The 14,007-nt window shown below is 39.0% G+C and overlaps 1 protein-coding gene across 1 annotated transcript in view; it reads left to right on the forward strand.

Moving 5' to 3' along the window:
- rras2 (RAS related 2) overlaps nt 1–14,007 on the forward strand; it is a 316,645-nt gene that overhangs the window by 68,464 nt on the left and 234,174 nt on the right. The window lies entirely within an intron of this gene.

The raw sequence follows: 14,007 nt of genomic DNA on the forward strand, positions 1-14,007 counted from the left end.
AGTGCTATTATTTTTTCTAATTATTTTCTGTACTTTTATAATTGAATCTTTGTAGCTGCCAGCATCCTGTTTGCGCCTTGGCAACTAGAAAAAAGCAATTGGCATCTGGGTGTTTTTGCCTTCCTTCAGCTTCAGCAAAACAGAAACAATGATGCCTTAGGTCCCAGTCATCAAGACTACCCGCCATGCTCACAAAACCAGACTCAAATCTTTCTGAAAAACTAGTCTGGTGATGTGAATGAATAGGGCAGTTTTGTTTGGCTTTGCAATCACAAAGATGCAATATTTGAGCGGAGTTGTGTCGCTGAATTACACATTATAAATTCATCCATGCAACACTTCCACACCTGAATTGACATGCTCAGAAATACTTACCGGTACTTTGATTTATTTTGTTTTACACTTAAGAGAAATACCACCAATCACACTATATTACTTTCATTGTGCCAGACAATGGGTGCAGAAGAGGAAGTAATTAATTTGGAGCACAGATATGCTTCAGAGACTACATCTCCCAGCAACCCTGGAGCTCAAGGGAACACCAGAAGGAGGAAGTAGGAGGCCGCTGGAGGGAAATGTGAACAGCAACGGTGTGTATTCCTTTTAATTAGAGTGAACTGCACAATGTGGTGGAACTGAAAAGCTTTTTACCAAAATACTTCACTTACATGTCCTCCATAACTACATTTACAATGGCTGCTTATGGATCAGTGATTTAAAAGAGACGTGTTATGCGAAATCAACTTTTTCATGCAGTTATTTTCCTACATCGTTACTTACACGTGAGTTCTACTTGAATTGATTAGTGTATGTTCGAATAATCCTGAACTGTTCTGCGTTTGACGCTCGAGTGCTCAATAAACCCTCCCCCTGCCCCCTATCTCCGCCCACAGCCCCATTTACTTGCGATTCTTTGAAAACGTTTGACTCCAGGTCCAACGTGTTCTTGGGTTCAACAATGTCGCATAGTCATTTTTCAGGAGTAAAAACACTGTAAATGAATATCTGAGAATCAGTTCTGCAGTTGTGTCGGGAAGTCAGTGAACCGGTTTCTATATATTAAGTGATTTTAGTTCAATATTACAGTGGTTGTTTTGACGTCTATTAGACAAGAATTGAGCTTGAGTCAACTCCAGAAGAAAAGAAGATTTAACATTAGTTGAGTAGTTGCTAAGATTATATCCAGTGAACTGAAAAAAGGATTACAGCTCCATTTTAAAGATGGCTGATTAGATTTCTACAAACACGATCGCAGTGTTGTCTCACTTTTGAGTAGTACGTTCATATATGAGTAAATTGAAAATGTTGTGAATTCATCGTATGTGATTTTCCCATGTCACAGTGAAATTGGAATATTTATTCAGTGAAATCAAATAACCAATCAGATAATGCAATAATTTGATTAGATTTTTGTTATGTGTTTACATTCACTCACTGCGGTTATCGCTCTCACCTCACAGTGAGAAGGTCCTGGGTTCAACTCCCAGACATGGGGCCTTACTGTGTGGAGTTTGCATGTTCTTCTTGTGTCTGCTCCAGTTTCCCCGACCACTAAAAACACGTACAATAGGCTCCTCCCCTCTGGGGTCAGGACTCCCCTGAAAACGAGATGCTAAATCTCTAAATATATAATTTAACAAACAAACAAACAAACAAACATAACATGGAAACTTAAAGGCCCAAAGAATAATAATAAACCTGAAAGTAAAATGTCAGTCAGGCATATCTGTCCCAGTGTCTGCCATATTTGTTCAAAAGTAAAGTCAGTTTTCCCATTTTGTCAGCTCCGTCAATGTCATCCATTCTCTTCTTGATTTTTTTGCTGCAGGTAAAACATACATTCCACATGTATCCATCATGCATTTCTATTGTTAGAGTGCTATACCCAAGATATATTATTTATTCAAATAAAATATTCTGATTACGCTAGAAATCAGATAATGATTAGGTTGTGAATGCAAACATAGCCACTGCTGATAATTTCCCATAACATGCTATTGCTATAGTGTCATGTGTCAGTCAAAATGGAAAGTTACCATACCATACAACTGAAGATGTCATGATTCCAAGCCTCTTTGACTCCGAAGAGTCAAAGAGGCTCAAACTGTGCTTTTAGGCTATAATAATGTACTTCTTTACTTCCTCTATGTCAGTGACTGTACTATAACACCTTTATTCTTAGTAGCTTGTCACTGTCAGGTAAGACGAGACAAAGATGTTAGGCTCAACGTATCCACTGGTAAAATAGAGATCGCTGAGAGAAAAATGTTGGGAACCTTCCGAGTCAGACATTACCATTGTTTGATAGAAAAGATGGCAAAGCAGTACAGGCCCCTCTGATAACCTTTCTGATACTCCCTTATATAATTATTAACACAATCTGCTCGCTGCCTATTTGCCTAATATTGTTTATGCCCCAGATTGAATTCCAAAGTAATAAAAGCATCAATTTCTTTTGGTTACTCCACCAATATAACTTAGAGTAATGAACTCATTTCGCTGTTGTATGGAAATGTTTGTCTCATTACAATAATTTTGCCTGATTCTCTCCGCGCTGCAATATTAAGAGTAAGGCCCTACAGTCATTCAGCAGGTTATTATGCTATACATCACAGAGTGCATTATAGGCTCATAAAAGCTGTCAACAAAGAGGTTGGGAAGTTTGCGGCCTGCCAGGTTAATATATATTCCACCAACAATGACTGGAGGTCCAAGCGGCAGTGCATTGCTGTGAAGAGACTGTGATTTGGTGGTAGTTGGGAAACCCCTCCCCCAACAGCATTTGTTACACCTAATCAAAACAGATGCTCCAATCAAAGGATCATGTCTCTCCAGGATATGAGGCTGATTCTGTGCATTCAGGTTGTGATAGCTACAAACGAAACTGCATGACAGAAACAGAAAGTTAAAACATACTTTGGAACATACTCCATGGAGAAGGATCCATTTAATGCCCCACTGTGGAATATTATCACCATAGAAACAACCTTTATATGGAAACAAGCAGCAGGAGGCTCATCCAGGCCAAGTAAGAGTCAGGTTTGTGGAGATGCAAGCCCACTCACAGTGAGAAAAACGTTTGAAATAAAAAATATTCTAGTGCAATTAAACCATTCAAAATGAAAAACAAAACATGTCTTTATTCAACTAGAAAGTTACGTACTGGCGCATTATCCAAACAAAATAAACAAGGACATGTTCTACATTGTTTTGACCTTTTTTATGTGAGCTGCATACTGCTTTTAGCTGTACATGAACATGAATAAAAGTGAACAAACATAGAATCCACCTGCCGAGGTCGAGGCGCCAAAGTCTGTTCAGTCATTGGCTGTCGATTTGAATTTCAACCAGGAGATTTATAAATCAAGTCAGCAATTTGTGGTTAAAGACAACCAACGTCATTCAGCATCAAAACCCTTTCCGTTCTTTCGAGAGACATAAAAATAAAGTGGAACAGGACATTTGTGTGAAAAATGTAAATGCAAGTTAATCTTTTATGGCTACTATGCGGTACCTATAGGGAGTACTTACAGTACATCTCGCTATATGTGCATTACCAACAATGACAACAGCATTTTAGTTTCACTTGAAAGAAGCCAGAGGAGGACCAAGATTGAACAACATGGTAATCGTTTTGTAGAAGGAATGTCAGTGCGAGTGCGAAAAAGCCTTTCTCGAGGAGACCAATCTTTTGTAACAATCAATTACAATACAATTCCATCCCTCTATGTAGGCACTAATAGCTCTCGTCTGTGCGCACAGTCGGGCCTGTCTTGTAAATATACACTGTTTTCCTTTTAAATGTCCTATAATATGCATGGGGAACACAGAAACACACTATGATAGAGGGGCTTGAAGCTGTGGAAGCAATTCAGCCCCGTTTCCCAGTCAAAGAATGGAGAATGGAGCCGTTTGTGGCTTTCTTCCCATTAGCCAGATTGAATTACTGTGTTTTACTTTTAAGGGCCATCTGTTCTGGTTTAAGTCATATTTCTAAATCTGTCATGTTGTGTGCGAATGTGTGCGTAGTGGAGGATTTTTTTAGTTTTGTTTTACCGAGAACAAAATGATTTGTAAATTCTATTGTGACATCTGTGAAACGCTTTCACAGTTTGCAAATCATCAAGACGTGGCGCTCCGTTCCGCCACAATTACAGGTAGTCAACAAATGATCTTCCTGAAGGATGTTAATTACAGGACGGCCATCGCGTTTAATTGATTCGGCGAAAGCTTTTGATCTAAATAGCTGACAGATAATTACACGTTGCCGGATTTATCACAGTTGAAGTGGTAAAATAAAAAGGCGAGGACTTTCTAACGCTTTTCTGGGGGGACGTAAAGTGCAGAGATGTTGATGAAGAAGGAAGCAGGAACAGCTGTGTGCAGAGACAGATAAAGAGATGGAGAGATGACTGATGTGGTTCTCTCAAAGGCCGGAGTGGGAGAAGCCTCCTATTGAATTGCAATATGAAAAAGATTATTCAAATGCCAGACAGTATCAGAGGAACTGAGATCTGACGCCGCTCTATAGTCAATTACTATTTCCTTAATTGATAAGGAATCCGTCTCATCATTAATCAAGTCTTTCTGCTTTTTAACCAACTGTTGTAGTATTAGTCAGTCCATTCATTAGCATTCATTAGACGAAATGTGTTATAAAACTTTGCTTTCAACAATTAATCAGGCATTTATAATTGTAACACTATATTTCAAATTTAAAAAAATACACACTGTCACATCTATTTATCTTTATTAGAGAAAGTGCAATTATTATTACATGGTCAGGACAGTGCAGTTCTATCTGTTTTTTCCGCATTCTCTCTCACAAACACACTCTCAGTCATACACCAGTGTACATGAACACTGGAGGCAAGGTGGGTGAAGTGTCTTGCCCAAGGACACAATGTCTACACTATCGCCCCCTGTGGCACCTGGCCTTACAGCAGTTTTCCACCTGAGTACTAACCAGGCCCATCCCAGCAGAGCATCCTGGATCTGACAAGTATTCTCTTTTTTATAGCGTCCTATAAGACACAACACAGACAAAACAAGCAAAATAATGCAAATATATTTGAAAAGATTAAAAACAGGTGAAATTATGACTATAAACATCTATCACCAGATTATTAAAATGCAATAGTGGCACATTATAGACATTATGGCCCTACGGTCTGTGAGTCCAGTCTAATTTCTCAGAATTTGCCTCCTCAAAGCCTCAAATCCTTAATTCCTCAACAGTAAATTCGGTCATATAGAAACCTACTGCTATTCAAGTAGGATTCTCCCATAAATCGATTTGCCTGAGATCCAGAATACACTCTTCTTCAACAGATTTGTTTATTTCAGTGACGCATGTGAACAAATGAGCTCATTGGTCACATATACTTTAGACCAAAATAGAGTTTTATGCTCCACTCATTGATTCTGCAGAAATACACAGTGTGTTTCAGATCCCGTGATGTCTTTATCTTTTCCTCGTGAGAAGCCATGTTTGTTTTCATACAGCGAAACCAAGCATGTCCCTGATTGGCTAGTCCACCCATCAATCACGCCCATCTGAATTTGGGGAGCTGAAACCGGTGACCAGACTGATATTGATCTCTAAAAAAAATGCAGAGAGATTTCGTTCTGGACTGAAAATTCAATTACTCAATTTCAGAGACCAAAATTCGAAAGGGTTGATTTAAAAAAAAAAAAAAAAAAAAAAGTCACAGCTTGTCTTCCGACTCCGCTTGGCTGGTTTTACCCACATTATGTTTCCAGGATATTAATTTGTGAAATCGCTGGCTTTTAATTTATTCAACACTCTCAGGCATAAATTGATGTCATGTCACATTCCACCATCTTCCCCATCTTGAAATGCTGACACCGTCCTGTACAATTTGGGCCTGGAAGTGGCTCTCAAATGTCAAAGATCCAGCGTGGCGTCTTGAGATGGAGGTGCACTGCTTTAGGGGACACACCATTTCCCTGGCAGCAGTGTGAGGCGCTCTTTGTACATCGTTTCTGTAGCCCAGCAGGCCACAGCTCTGTCACCCACTCCCACTATTGAATTGAATGGTCCACAGATTACTCAATTATTTCTATATACCAGCCTTCCATGGCAGACTAAAGGCCTATTATTGGAGGGACTGAAACCATAGGAACTTATTACACGTGTGACCTTTTAAAGCCTTTCACCGTGATAGATCTCAGGTGAGAATTTACTGGAATCATTTTTTATCTGAAAGCTTGATGCTTGCTCACTGCCCCAACCTCGCGCTGTGTGAAACGTCCACTTTATGAAAAAAAAACAGACCTGGACTCAAACTGAGCATCTGCTAGTTCAAGGGTAAACGCTCCTCGAGTAAAGGAATTGTCTATTTTACTCGGACCCAGAGAAATCAGAGAAGACAATTCAATGAGACAACAGATCTGTCTCATTGAATTTTCTTCTCAATGGGCCTGACCAATCACAGCATTGTATTTTGGGCGGAAGTCAAAAGGACGAACCCGACAGACGTACTTTGGCTTATTTTAACAGATTCACAGACAATTTAATTTTTTTAAAACATGCACACGGGGACATGTATTTGAGGACGGGGAGGAGGTCTCTTTCTTTCTCTGACTAGAATTAACGTACAGTATGTTGTAAAAGCAGCCCTTGGGGTCAAAATAAGACTGCATCCATGTATAAAGCATTTTTACAGGTTATGAACCAGGAAGTAACGCTAGTGCACTGTTAGCATAGCAGCTGACTGTTTAGTGGGACTCCCTAAAAGTTCAGCTTTTCGTTCCAGGAGTGAAGCTTAGCGGTCTAATTTTTTTACATTTAGGGTTAAGTTTAGGAACAATTAATTTGGTTACAATTAAGGGCTTTTGAACATGGAGCGCTAGTCCCACCCACAATCAAATGCCAGACATTTAAGTTCCTAGCTGTTAGCACTGATGTGGAGTCCAAACTTCATCTTCATCCAAACACTCAAAGGTCCTTGCAGTACATGGACTGCAGCAAACAGCTTGACTTGAACTAGTTCTGTTGTTGCTGTTTTAAGACGGTACAAATATGATACAGCACCTTTAACATAACATATTTAAGTAGAAAAAGGTATTATGTACAACTAGGATCAGCATTTGTTTAATTTTATAATACATAATTTATAATATATAATCAAATATAAAAATATTACCCACCACTTACGCCCCAAAACCTGGACTCAAATTAAAATAGTTTGGATAATGGTTAAACTTTGCATACATTTGACAAGTAAGACAGTTTAGGATGCAAAATAAAGATAAAAGTAAACTTGCATGCATCTTTGTGCATTGTGAAATGCGTTAAGTGGTGCAGGTCCCTGTATTATGATTATTACTTTATCTAAAAAACAGATGGAAAATGAAAGCAGGGAGACACACCCCTTGACTACAGGAATTGGGCAGCGTTATAAAGCAACTCCACTGCCTTTGTGTCCTTTCCTCCCATATTAAAGAGACTTTGAAACAGTTGGGCTTAGAGGAAGTGCCGTGGTATTGTGCTTAATCAAGGTAGCAAACACAAAAGCAGAGCTGGATCCCCAAAGGTTGACATCAAAAGGTGCATCCCACTTTGTGCGCTATTTAATCAGTTAAAACACAGATGGCAGCTTGCCGCAATTAATTAATCATATGTGAGGTGTGAGCTACCTGAGCAAAAAGTATGTCAGCGCTGCAGAGATCTCATTTGGATTTTACTGGAGTTATGTGCCACCAAAATAATCAGGCCCAGAACGTATACAAGGCGTAATGCTCCGTCTGAACTGCACGGTAATGGGGTTGCAAGAGGGAGTGTATGAGCCATTAAAATGCATTAGATGATATTTGTTAATGTTAAGTAAGTACCACTGCAATTTGAACATACTTGTCAGAGTGCAGCCTCAGCAATAGCACAAGAGAGCTGAATGTTCATGCTGCATTAGGATGACTGATTAGCTTGTTAAATTTGAAAGGGAACATGAATTTCAATGAAGTCTCCAAAATATGTGGGTATGGGAATAAAGAAGTCCTGTTCACCCGTTCTGTTTGGGTGAGAAGGTAAACAGACACGAGGAAAGTGTTTTTTTTCCCATAACACCATGTCAAAGTGCTCATTATTCAGAGGGAAACGCTGAATGTTGGAGAAATTGAGTTTGCCAGAAGGAACATCATTATCATGACTGTCCTGTATCACAAAAAAGTTGGACAGAAATTAACAAAGCATTGCAGAGTGTTTTTGACACCACCATCCCACTCCATGTCAGAACTATGTACTTGGGCCTCAAAACTCCTGCCATGGACATAATAAATTGATACATATTTTTGGCGGTATGGAAAAAGGCCATCATAAAAAAAAAAAGATGACACAAACTGCGCTGAAGATTAAAGACTGGACCAGCACTATAACTGACACGGGGGACATGGGGGACATGGGGGACATGGGGGGAAAAACCTCACATACAACTCAACTTAAAAATGGGACACATTTGACAGAAACTGGATTAAAGGGACTTTTATTTTGGACCTTATGTGCCCTTACTTTGTTTTTCTTGGGATGCCTCACTTTTCTTATTTTCAATTTGTGTTTGTTTCTTTCTGGACTTGTTTTGTTTGCTATTGTTGTTTTATGATTTTGAAATAAAATAAAAAATACAGCAGCACACATTTAAAGGTATAAATTCGGTGTAATCGCTCATTTGTCCAGAAATGGTCCATGATAGAAAAGGTTTCCAAACACGATTGCTATCCGAAAGTCATTTTCTATCTGAAGATACTGGCCTGAGACTCTAGTATGTATATTGCCCTAGTCCCGCCCTAAGGGAGGAGTTACAACCTGAAACTGTGCTGCCTTGGTAACCTGCTTGTTATGGGCCAGGGTAGAACGACCCACAAGGCAGGTAACAAGAGCAGTTTCAGGTTATAACCCTATACAAAATATTGTGTAAATCTGATGAGCTATGGATATATTACTGAATACCCAGACCAGTTAATGTATTTGTTTAAACGAATGAAGATCAGTTTTGCACGATGCAGGCATCAAAATAGTGTCACAAAGAGAAGATGCTTCAGCCTCACTTTCCTCCGCTCCCGTCACCAGTTCACATCCACAGATGAATCCAGTGTGGCTGATGGACCTTTTGATCTGGGAGCCTTTGTTTCCCCTGGTCCCATCGCCTCCGCCCGAGCAGCAGAAAGAGACGGCATCAAAACTGCAGATAATGGAGAATAATATACAATATGCATCCTCTGTGGATCAGCTGTGCTCAACAAGGTGATGTGCACACGCTCGCTCTATCTTTCTGAGAGAGAAAATTGCACATGTAATAAAATCCAATTTTATATTTCATTCTGAGAACTACAATAAATACAAAACAAGCAGTAAATAAGCTTTTCAAAAAGCTGATTACCAAAGCAATTTGGTGGCAAGTCCAGGACTGTGTTAAAGCAGTAGAGCTGTGCATTCCAAATCTTTCTCTTCTGCTCTCTGTGTTATTAGCTGGGGCTGCTCAGAGGAGCCAACCTGATCCACTTCCTTTACTGTAGAGTAATGCCCCAGCACCAGGGAAAGGAGTTAAAGAAGGATTCAGATTGAGGTCATCCATGAACTGCAATGACAGATTTGTACATCAGCACTGTGCTTTGTCTTTTTGATTTGCTGGTTAAATATCAGAAGAAACAACTCCTTTGGTCTTTCTGTCCACTGATTAAAAACAATAATAATAATTAAATAGCATGATACAAGACATGAGAAAAGTTTTTTTTTGTGGACCCCCTGTGCGGATCTCAAGGAGCTGCATCTAAATGGACTAAATAGATAAATGTTTCATTGTGCAGCTTGCTCTGCCCCTTTTAGGATGGAGGTTATGGGTGAGATCTGAGTAGTGTTTGCATGACCTCACTGTGCTGCTGTGGGCTCTTTGCTCATCCTCATCTCTGTCATCGTCAGTCTAAGTTGCCCTTAGACAATAGGTGAAACTAAATCATCGTTAATAAATGGACATCAGTCATTATAAAAAAGAATTATATAAAAATCTGAATTGAATGTTATTTTTGCTTTTCTGCTTTGCATGAAAGAAATAGTCATTGATCCCAAAATTACCCCTGGGCAGAAAAGGGTTACTAAATGAGTAACTTTAGGGAGGGATTGAAGAATGAGCCAAAAGTGAAAGTCTGCATAATATTGAGAAATCTAAATTGAAGCGGTGATGGCACAGGAGAAGTGCTCTGTGCGGATTATTCACAGTTATATAATGTGAGGAAGAAAACCCAGCGCTTCTCATTTTGGTCACTTATCCCTCATTGTAAAGGTCTGTATATTTCATTGCTGGTGCAGCAGCTTAGGGGATACATTTCAAAGCAGCAAATAAAAATTGGCTAAACTTCCAAAATTAGCACTTCAAAGTCCAACATGATTTGCGGCGAGGGAAGGGCTGGAAATGGTGTGACTGTGAAAGTGTTTGTGCGGGTGCAGTGCCGCTGATGTACCGACTTCAGCATTAGGCCCAAGAACCAATTTCTAGGCAAATTGGTTTCATTTAAGAATGAGATCACAGAGTAAGCAAACCTCTTTTAGGGCAAGTTCGTGCATCTGTAGATATTTATTTCAGTTTTATATGCATTTCCCAGCACTGACTGTGGGTAGGTAGAATACGGACGTTAAGCGCTGCATTAGTGAGTGTGTTCCCATTTACACGTTATCATCATGAAGATTCATATTCTCCCATGTTAGAGCTTTCAGTCCAAAAGAGTATCAAGAGTAGAGTTGTTTTCTGCGCTGCTCAGCAGTGGCTGGAATCAGGACTAATCAAAGCCACATGCCACTAATTGGCCTCTCCACTCTCTTTAGGCCCAAACACTGGAGAGCATTGGTCCATTAGCCATCGATGAAGCACACTGGAGTTTAGTGCTGTGATGTGAAGAAGTGTTGCTTTCATAATAGTCCTTGACAAATAAGTATCTCTAGACGTGTTTCAAAATGGCTAAAGTCTCTTGTCCAAGAGAATACTCAACACAAAAGTGGCACTGACTTGTCTTTTTTGCATACAATGTTGTTATGTCGCCTGTTTTAAAGGTCAACAAGGAGGCACAGAATGTATTTGTCAAAATGGAACACAGTGTTGACATCTGGGTACACTCTTGTCATTAAATAATCGAAATACATTTAAAACTGACAATTTGTCACTGTTGTGATCAAAGGTACATTCATGTTTTGCTCCAAACATTGTAAAATGTTTTCATTTATAGGTCATGGTCAGTGAATGTCAACTAACTACTAACAAATGTAATGTTTGTGCTGAATTGGATCCCAATTAACATAAGATTAAAAGGCAAACAGTATTTTTTTCTCAGCCGACCTGTTTTGGGTTCAGTCGGACTCAAAAAATCTCTAATTCCAATTCTAACTAATTAAAGTAGAGAGAGAGAAATAGACAAAAAAAACTCTTATCTTTACTTAAATGATCAATACTTTAAAATGTCAATCAAATTAGTTTAAAGAGGACACAGATCCTATAGGAGGCGTTTGACATGATCTTTTGAAAGGCCACAAGCTTATCACAACCTTTTACTGCACATGTTTTGTACTGTACATGTTGCACTGGATAATGTTCTATATAAACACTGAGTTCACTGCAATGAGGCTGTGGTTTACTTCATAAAAATCTTGCTGGAACTGCAGAGATGCTCGCTTTTGATTGCCAAGCCTTAAAACTATATTACCTCACCTTATTAACAAGCCACAATTTTGTCCAAACTCGCACTATCCCATCAAGAAAAAGTTGCAAATCGCGGGATAATCGCCCAGAAGCACGTTGCAGATAATGATTCGATATTCCCACATGGCAATAATGAGGTTGATTCCTCGCCAAGAGTTGGACAGCAAAACCAATTTACAAAACACACTGGCAGGAGGTTCTACTTTGAGCATTACCTGTAGTAATCAAAATGCACCCGTCTCCCCCCAAAAACTTTCATCCATAAAATTAAATCCAGTGTAATTAGAAGTGTTGCAGCATCGACAGATCCGAAATGAAGCGCAGAGTTTTGAGCGAGGATTTTGGCTGCATCTATACTCATGTGCCTTTCCTTCTGCAAGTTTTTAAAATAAATTTATATATTTATTTTGTGGGCACGCATCACTGACAGCTGTCTTCTATGTCAATACCGGTGTCTGTCAGGAGAGATTATCCATCACATGAATCGAGGCAGATAATGAGCAAGAGGGAAGGGCATTTTTTTTACCACCCCCAAGTGTGCAACATACGACTCAAGCCAAGCTAATTAAGCAGATGCCATAATGCGGTAATCAGGAACACAGAGGCGGCTGGAGAATTCGACAAAACTTGAGCCGTAATGCTGCGACATTTGGTGCTTAAGAACTTCTCCACCAACAAAAACAGATGGGCTGCCGCGCTGTAATAATGGATGCGTGTGTGTGTATTTGTATGTGTGCTGGTAATTATTGGGCAATGTGTCTTAATAGACTCCTACCTGTTATATTTCTAAATGATTAGTGCTAAAATGTGGGAGACAGACAAATACAGTGGAGTGTGTTCATTTGCAGCAGGGGAACGGCGCTACCTGGAGAGGTGTTTTCCTCATTATTTTCCCGGAAAATGAGCAATCAGCCATATTGCACGCGGCCTGATTGTTTCTCCCTGTAAATCAATCCCGGAATTGCAATTAGGATGTTCTCTTATGTGGTATAATTGATGTCTAGCTAATCCTTTATTTGCACACCTGCCGCTGAGTCTGAATTTTTAATGAATTTCTAATTAATGCTCTTTGCACACTTGATTTATGTGTTAGCAAATTATATTTCTGCTCCGTGTCCTGCTGCTGGAGAATGCCTGCACAGTGTCACACCCAGGTTAGAAACGGAAGTTTAATGTGTCTCCAGAAAAGCAAAAAACACTTTACCAGATGATAATTATTACTGATACTGGCTCTATGTGTTTAATATATTTGGTGTAAGTTGCTTTTTTTTATTGGCCTTGTTTAACACCAGACGACTCACTTATTTATTCATAGTCTGGCCTGATGCCAAAAGTCATGTTTTTGTTGTGTCAAACCCCCACACGAGCCACAAGGATTTCTATTTGATTTATTTATTTATTTGGCTTTTTCCTTTGTTTCCACAGCTAATCATCTTCTTCCATGTGTTTAGGGCTGGACATTACTGACAAAAATGAATATGAATATAATATAATGATTTTTTTGGGGGGTGGGGGAGTATGTCAGACGATATGTCAATCCAGCAGTTAAAAAGTGTCATAAAACATATTGGTTGAGGTTTACTTATAAATCAAATGTCTGTAAAAAGAATCACAAAGTGCAGAAATATCACTTATGTCCTTATTTAAAAGTGTATGAGATTTATTTTAAATCAGCTCCTTTTGCTTTTACTATATATTACATTATTTACTATGTTTTGCCCCTACATGTGTGTAGTTTTTTGCATCGAGAATCTGAATGGATTTTTAAGCCAGATGGTTATATTTGGGCTTTAGGTCCAACACAAACTCTTCTTAAGTTCCCACTCACTTTTGAGCAGCGGATCACAGATTGTTGAGCTGGAGTTTGTCACTGTCATTATTAGGTACAGTGAAGTAATTCAACATATAGTCCAGTGTTTTATGGCATATTGATGTACAGTTAAGTTGTGTCCAGTAGAAAGTATATGTATAGTATATGTGGTACAGACAGGAACCTTCCTCTCCACTACTTTGTTGTATAAGATATTATGGTAAAGGACATTCTCAGAGGTGATTGGTGTGATTCAATAAATAGAAAATATTACACATATTGACATTTTTTAATAAAACATAATATTTCACCACATGTTACAACATCTGTTTCTGCAACAAAAAATAAATCCAAGATGACGTTAAACTGTGACTTTTAACACTAATGGTTTGTGTGCAGTGTTTTTGCGTTATGCTGCCGACGACAACCAACATAAACAGAGGAAGATTGATATTTCCGTAGATCAGTTTCCATCTTTCTTCGAGGCTTTCA

The sequence above is a fragment of the Eucyclogobius newberryi genome, unplaced genomic scaffold (assembly GCF_026437365.1).
Source record: "Eucyclogobius newberryi isolate DKJ021-1_F unplaced genomic scaffold, fEucNew1.0.hap1 SCAF_5, whole genome shotgun sequence".
Taxonomy (NCBI): domain Eukaryota; kingdom Metazoa; phylum Chordata; class Actinopteri; order Gobiiformes; family Gobiidae; genus Eucyclogobius; species Eucyclogobius newberryi.